General features: G+C 32.3%; 1 long non-coding RNA gene across 1 annotated transcript; it reads right to left on the bottom strand.

Moving 5' to 3' along the window:
* Positions 1-5,198: 5,198 nt before the first annotated feature.
* On the bottom strand, positions 5,199-5,971 carry LOC107873222. Its single transcript, XR_001675186.2, has 2 exons — positions 5,700-5,971; positions 5,199-5,626 (listed from the first exon to the last, which is right to left on the bottom strand). It is a non-coding gene; the product is annotated as an uncharacterized LOC107873222 (long non-coding RNA).
* Positions 5,972-6,744: the final 773 nt, after the last annotated feature.

Below are 6,744 nucleotides of genomic sequence, written 5' to 3'. Positions count from 1 at the left end.
GTGCATTTAGGACTCAATGGGTGAAAGAATACCCACTTATGAAATCCCACCTACCTAGAAGTAGATCTTGGATTTGAAGCTTGAAAATTGAGGAAACATAGTTCTTGCTTTAAAGAAGAGGAAATCTCTTGTTCTCTCTAAAATTTGCCAAGTGTCGAGTGTATTCTGAGGGAATATGGGATTTAGGGTAGTTTACGCTTATTATTAGGCCTTAGTGTAGTTTAAATAATGTAGTTTAGGGGGTTTAAATAATGGAAAGAGATTGGAATACCCCCCTAAACCCGTAACTAAAATTTTTGTGTCTCATAATGGACGAACCTTCCAACGATTGTTGGATTTATCAATGATTATAGGTTGGATCATGAGTTGAGGACTGATTTTGATGGTTCTCTGCATTCCATCATACGAGCTAATGAAAGTCTTATTAGATCCTCCAATGATATCCCTTGGTTGCTTATTGGATGTCCAAGCCGAACAAATCTTTGAACCACTATTCCTACCAACGATCGTGGGTTCTACAATGGTCATTGGTTCCTTTTGTTGCTAGGGATGTATACTTATTAACTTGCAAGATTTTGGGGTTGTTTCATGCAGATAAGAGCAAGGGACGATCGTCCTTTCAACCAACGATCGCCATTTGTGTCGTGGTATCTCTTTTCTGGATAGTGCTTCTGGTCTTAATGCCTAGCTCCAGAACCAAATTAATGAGCAATCAGATATGTTGGAAATAAGACTCGAAGGACTTTTATTTAGTGAATCTTGAGCTTGAAAATTCTTCATAATCTAAGATTTATACTCGTTTGAATTTGACTATAGAAAGATTCTATACAATAATTTAATCGGTAGAGAATGTTTCAACTTAACTATAAGCTAGGAGTTACATCTGATCTTAATTCATGTCTAAATCACTTCTAATACTACCAAATCATATATTTTGGTTCTAAATGTACTTGAACCATGGTTCTAACCTTAGCTTGGATGTTCGGGGTGTTACACGTGCTTATAAGCCTGGATTCAAAAATAACAAAACAAATTAAATGTGTAAATACTATTTTTATCTTTTTTCTTTGTGTAACATTGAAGATCTGTTTGACCATAGATAGTATTCACTATATTCCAGAATACGTTTCACTTTATTTCGGATTACTTATTTGGTCATAGATAAATTAAATGCAACTTGAAGTTATATTTGGGAATTTGGAAAACCCATGTTTTTGGTTTCACTTTTTTGCCCATTTTAATTTTTTCCAAAATAATTTTAAATTTTTTTCACAAAATAACACATTTTCATAAAATTCTAAATTTTTAAAAATTTATTCACTTTATATTTTTCTTATAAATACATTTAGATTCTAAATATTAACTCCAAAATACTCCAACTCTGTTTTCATCTTCAAAAATTTCAAATAAAGTGAATATATTTTTTATTTTTAAGACCAAGAGCCTACTAAGTTATTGAAAGTGTAGTTCGAGAATTCCTGCAAACTCCTAAAAATTAAATTATTATATAAAAGCATTTGTTAGTTAAATAAGAATTTCTTTGTATTTTCAACTGGATACATAATATAAAAGTTGTTTTCATCAAATGTTTTTGATAATATAGCATCCAATAATTCAAATTGAGGTTAATCTTATGTTAGATTAATTTTAGGAATAGTTACACTCTTGTGTGAATCAATATATGTTTTGAGGTTAATTTTTGTCAGCAAAGTTTTAAAAAAAACAAATACATGCAATACATATATATTTACCACACTACTCATGAAATTTGGTAGATCTTGTGAAACCCCAAAAATAAAATACTCTTAAGAAAAAACCCCTACAGCCGCCAAAAACCTAAATTTGCCTACCCCTTTGTGGTGGCTATGGACGCTTTGACGACTGGCCAATCCCTTATGAAGGTCGGCCAACCAGTACCTAATCCACCTAAAATTACTTATGCCACGTATTTAAAACAAGCACCCGCAAACATTTAATACACCCACTAAAACCTATCACATACCTACATAGGGAACCTAGAGTAATTTGGGACCAGGAAGAAGTGGATCAGATTATTGTGAATGAAAACCTACAGTATGCAATGGTTGGGAGATTATCATATGGTTGCCCAGATATTCAAGATTTGATATTATTAATTCCCACATAATATGAGTTAAAGGGAAAGCGTAACATAGGATGTTAAGCAACATGAATGTCTCAATTACGGCTACACAATTAAAACATTATGTGAACTCGTTAGCGAAATCAGCCTTTAATGTTACCCATCATAATTGGTCATACCCCATGAGAACATTAATATGGGATCCTATGTTTGATTCGGAGGAAACAATGACAACAATAGCATAGATCTCATTCCCATCCCTTCCTCCAAACTTCTTTGCTAGGAAAATAGTCCTCACTTGCAATAGCAAAGGGTAAATAATTACAAGTGGAAATGGCCACTAGAAATCAGTTATGACCCAATTGTGCAAGGGTGAAAGTGAAAGTTGACCTATTGAGAGAATTTCCAAAATGTATTAATATTGGGATAAAAAAGTAGAATGGAGAAGTCGTATAAAAGTGGATCAGAATCAAGCATGATTATGTCCCTAAATATTGTAAGACATGCATGATTCAGGGACACAATGAGCAATAATTCTATGTGGAACACTGGAACTATACCATAAATGGAGTAGAATGATAATGGTGAATCACAATAGAATGAAAAGGATAAGCCCAGTAATAATAATACAGCAGAACCCATGAAAGAGAACAAAGGAAAGTAGAAGCAAGGAAAAGATGAACAAAACAAAATCAACAACAATGAGGAATTTCAAGATCAAAAGAACAAAAAAAGGGGAGGAAAAAGAAACAAGAGGCAAGGTGGAAGCAAGAGAACGTTTAGAACAAAGTTAAAATTGCAACAATCAATCAATTTGAAGCCCTTAAGGAAACAGACAAGGACAAGGAGACTGATAGCAATAAGTAAGAGCTTCTAATCAACCAAAAAAAAATAAGGTAGATGAAACAAAGGTAAAGAATGTCTCTTCCAATAGCTGCAATCAAGGGAATGAGAAAAGCAAGAAGGATTCAAGCAGAAAGCATACTGCCATTAAGATGTGGATTTAGTAGAGAATGACAAAGAGACAACACCTCAATCAGTAGAAAGTGCAACTATACAAAAGAGTAATGGGAAAGTAAGTAATATGCAAACTCTAGTTATAATTGATTACTCAATAGAATCAGACAAGATTGGAGATTGGAAGGAGTAGGGAGAGGAAAAAGCACCTCAACAAAGGGATAATATTATTGCATAGAAGAGTGACCTCAAGCAAAATAACCAAGAGAGTAAGCAGAGCTCTAAAATACCAAAAGAAATAGTGGAAGAGAAGACAGAGGTCAAAAGTCTAAAAAAAAATTTTAAGGAAGCTCCGGAGTTAATAGAAAAACTAGAAGAATCGGAGAAGAGAATTAGAGAAAGATAAAGATATTAAAGATAACATAGAGAAAATTAACAAATTTAGGAATCTTTCTCCAAGACAAATTGACAGTTTAAAAAGAGATGGTAGAAAAGTAAAGTGTATAGTTCCACTTTAAGTCAAGATAAGGAGTACTAAAGATAAATCAACAAAAAGAGATCAATGATAGAGAAAATGATTTTCTGAAATATTAGGTATGTTGATACTCAAAATTCTTTTGAGAGATTAATGAACCTTAACAGGAGACAGTACTATTCATTCATAGCTTAGATGGAACCTTTTCATAATCTAAAAGAGCTAGAACAATACATAAATAAACTAGGTCTAAAGTATGCTCTGGAATATTGTTCAGCCAAAATCTAGATTTTTTAGGAGAGGGTGTGGAATAGACAGATCTTGTTAGGTTCTATTCAACAGATCATAATAATATTTAGCAAGGATAACAAGAATTTTATCATCTTAACTATTTATGCAAGATGTAGTGCACTGGAAAGACTAGAGTTATGGGATGAGTTGGAACACATTGCAGAAAACAATAAAAAACCATGGATTGTTATGGGAGACTTCAATGTAATTTTAATATCGGAAGAAAAGTTAGGAGACTTAGATTGTACCCAACATGCAAGAACTGATTTTGCTCTTTGCATCACGAATTGTGCATAAGAAGAGGTGAGATTTTCAGGGAATAAATAGGCTTGGTGGTGTGGAATAATTAAAGAAGATTGCATTTTTAAAAGTCTATATAGAACATTGGTGAATCAAGCCTTTTTGGATAGTTTCCCCTCCCCAGAAGTACAATATCTGATAAGGCAAGGCTCCGACCATGCCCCTCTTCATATGATTTGCAATTCATCTGAAGAACCTACAGTCAATCCATTTATATTCTTAAGTTTGTGGACTAAACACCATCGGTATAAAGATATTGTGTAAGAAAATTGGTGCATTGACTTTGCAGGGAGTCTTTTTATAGAGCTTCAGGCCAAGTTGAAGAAGATGAAAAAAGCCCTATCTTTACGGAATAAAGCAATTTTTTGGCAACATCTTTCAAAACATCACTGTTATAGAGGATCTCATAATGTGAAGGAGACACAAATGGAAAGAATGCCTTCCATAAATAATAGAGTAGAGATTAATAAAGCAGAAGCAGAGTTGAAGAAATCTATTATTCTCTATAAGGCAGAGAAATGAAGGCCACTAGATAGAGGATGGGTTACTTGTAACACGAATATATCTAGCAAAGGTAACCCAGAACAAAGTTCCTATGGTTTTTGCATCAGAAACAGTGAAGGAAATCTTATATATGTTGAAGCACAAAACTTGATATTTTAACAAATGTGGAAGCAGAATTTATGGCAATTTAGAAAGCTCTCTAATACTGTTTACACCAAGGTTTTCATATGATTCAACTTGAGACAGATTCACTTAGTCTCATGAAGATGCTCAATTGAGAAAGGAAAATTCCTTGGATCTTAATAAAGAGAATAGAGAAAATTAAGGAGATGATACAATAGATGAACATTCATATCCGGCATGTCTATAGAGAGGTGAATTAAAGAGATGATACAGTAGATGAACATTCATATCCGGCATGTATATAGAGAGGCGAATTAGCTAGCGAATTATATCACAACACAACAATAGATCAAGAAGACATGCCACAGTTTCATAACTTTAATCAATTACCAAGCATGGGAAGAAAGATCTTAAATATAAACAAAATGTAGATACCAACAGTCAGAATTAGAACAATAAAGATAATTAACACTTTTAACCAAGAATGATAGGAAAGCAAATAAGTGCCACTGAGTCTCACAAATATTATATTTACATCAAAGTTTGTGACCACCCTAAGGTCAAAATATCTATGAGAAAGCTAGCTAGCTAAGCTAGATCAGCCAACAAAAGATTCTCTTAAAAAACGAGGGTTCTGGGACTAGATCAGCGAGTTTTAGCTTACATCCAACTAAGACAAAGAAAGAAACTAGGAGCCACACAGTTTTCTCGGCTTCTACTTCAACTACAAAAGGGACATGAATCAAAAAGAGAAAGGGAAACAAAAGAACGCAAAATAGTAAGGGAATGTACAAAAAACATCAGACCTTGAATTCAGGGTTCTAATCTTCTTTTGAGTTTCACATAAACTCTTGGACCTCTACCGAATTACATATCTACAGAGAGGGAGGAAATTTTCAAGTTAGATGTCAGCTAAGAGGAGAAGAGGAAAGAAGGCAAAACACTTACTTTTACAAGATGAGCAAGAAATATCGACCTCCAAGACGTGAAGATAGTTTACAACCTACAACAAAAAAAGGAACAGACCGGCGTTTGGAAGCAATAACAGACATTCTCAGTAGCAGCAAGAAATGAGAAGAAAAGAAAAAGAGACAGATAAATAAAAATTAGGAAACCCTATTTAATAGGGTCTTGGAGTGATTCACCTGAATCGGTCACTTTTGGGCTGGTTTGGGCTATAAATATTTATTTTCTACATTTCTTTTTTTGGCCTCCTTGGACCAGACATTTTTCGATTATTAATAAAAAGGACCTTGGGTCCATAAATAATTAACTAATATATATATATATATTAAGAGTGTGAAGGGCCTTAGAAATGTTGTTTGAACTTTTTTCCCTTTATTAAAAGTCTTTGGTTTGAACAAAATCGTCTTTTCACTATTTTTTTAAATATTTAAGAGCAGAAAATTAATAAAATATATTTATGGTAAAATCTTTCCTTATTAAAAGTCATAAGAATTTCATTATTTTTTCCTAATTTAAGAGTTGAAACTAATTAAACATATTCATAGTAAAATCTTTTCTTATTAGAAGTCATCAAAACTAATGACAACTAATACTTATTCCATTAGTTTAAGAATTCTAAATCAACTAATTTGGATGTTAAGAAAATTTGAAAAATCTAGAAATAAATATAAAATCGTTAGAATAAGAAAAATTTAAAAAGTATTAGATTTTTAAAAAATTTAAAAAAGTAATAAAAATGTAATTAATAATTTTGTAAAAAATTGACTTTAAAATAAAATCTCTACAATAAATAAAATCATTTAATTTTAAATAATCAAACATTACACGTGCGAGGCACGTACGACTAAACTAGTGTGTATAGAGAGAGACACACACTCACACATACCACGTAAAAAGGGGAGGTGTGTTGGAGATTGAGTTTAAGTTTGCCCAAACATCTTAAAAGTTTTCTTTATCTATCTATATCTATATTAATATCTATAATCTATAATATATATCTATAACTTATAATCTATATCTATAATAT

Source organism: Capsicum annuum, chromosome 6, assembly GCF_002878395.1.
Source record: "Capsicum annuum cultivar UCD-10X-F1 chromosome 6, UCD10Xv1.1, whole genome shotgun sequence".
NCBI classification, from domain to species: Eukaryota; Viridiplantae; Streptophyta; class Magnoliopsida; order Solanales; family Solanaceae; genus Capsicum; species Capsicum annuum.
Note: the sequence above shows the minus strand (reverse complement) of the source record. Positions and strands in the feature narration are given on the sequence as shown.